Here is a 1,420-nt window from a genome sequence, read left to right as displayed (position 1 = left end):
GGCAAACCCGGAAGCCCGGGCCCAGCCGCGACAGCGAACAGCCGCCCGAAGCCCCCACACCCGGCAGCCTCTGCGGCAGAGGCGAGAGGCGGGGCTTGCGTGGACCCAAGAGCCACCCCGCGCTTCTCATTGGACAAAGGCCCTTGTCAATCCCTGAGGAAAGGCGATTGGACGAGACCGGACATCCGGGACGACCATCTTTGAGTGAAGGGCGGGGTTTGGGGCGGAGGGAGCCAATGGGAAGGTGCAGTATCCAATGGCAATCAAGAGCTTCGCCTTTGCAGAGATTGGCAGATGCTCGATCCACTGAGGTGCCGCGGAGGGATACCCGCCGTGGAAAGTGAGGTTCAAACCCGTGTGTTTTGTCCCCGTGTGGGCTTCCTCCGAGTGCGTAAAGTGAGCGATTAGTTAACGCGTCAATGAAGGGCCTTTCCCCAGTATCATGGCTTTCAACCAAGGCTGCGGAGTTTGGTAGGTGTTTCCTGGCATTGCCTTGGCCTCTGGACCCATTCGTGCCACGCCCCCTCCCGTACGCAGAACCGGGGCTGGGCGGCCGGCGCTGCACCCCGAACCACGGCCCAAATAATGGGAAATGTGTGCTGTTAGGGGTATTAGAGCTAAGACGGATGGATGATGGTCAGTAGGAAGCAGGGAGAGACAGAAACGGACAGTTTACGGGGTGGGGGGTGGGATGTAAGGAGCCCTTAAACACTTGATTGGATGCTCAACCTCTTTCATTAAAAAAGTGCAAATTAAAACTTCACTGAGCTAACATCCTGACCTATCAGGTTGGCAAAAATCCAAAATTTGACAAGGTACTTCGGGAAGGTCGGCGCAGAAACGCTCTGTCATGCGCTGCAAATTGGATGGGGGTGGGGGGTGGGGAAGTGACACCTGACAAAGTAACCTGTGAACTTAGCTTTGACCGCCAGTCCGTTCCCAGGAATCTGCCCTGAGACACTTCCACAGAGAGGTGCGCAATGGTATTTGAATTAGCAAGAATGGCAGCGATACAAATGCCCACTAGTAGGCAAATGGCAGAATAGGCGGCAGCCATCCGCACTATAGTATTGTTATTCAGCAGACTTTGCAGCATTAAAGAGAATGAGGAAGCCAGCGGCGTTTCCCATGGCGTGATCTCCAGAGATCGTGCGTGTGGGCTGCTACTTTTAGCAAAAATAAGGACTGAAAGGCCCAAACCAAAACTAATAAGAATGTTTTACTCATAAGGAGTAGAAGTGGTGGTGGTGGAGAACCTGGTGGAAGGCTCAGGAGCGGGAAATAGAGTAAAAATAAAGTGAGAGTGATGGTAATAGGGGAAGAAAACAAAAGACCACAACACAACACAGAACTGTGACCGTTGGGAATGTGCTCAGCTTGGCCGTCGTTCTCCAGGGACCCAGTCCTGGCAGGATGGTGG

The sequence above is a fragment of the Myotis brandtii genome, unplaced genomic scaffold (assembly GCF_000412655.1).
Source record: "Myotis brandtii unplaced genomic scaffold, ASM41265v1 scaffold825, whole genome shotgun sequence".
NCBI classification, from domain to species: Eukaryota; Metazoa; Chordata; class Mammalia; order Chiroptera; family Vespertilionidae; genus Myotis; species Myotis brandtii.
Note: the sequence above shows the minus strand (reverse complement) of the source record.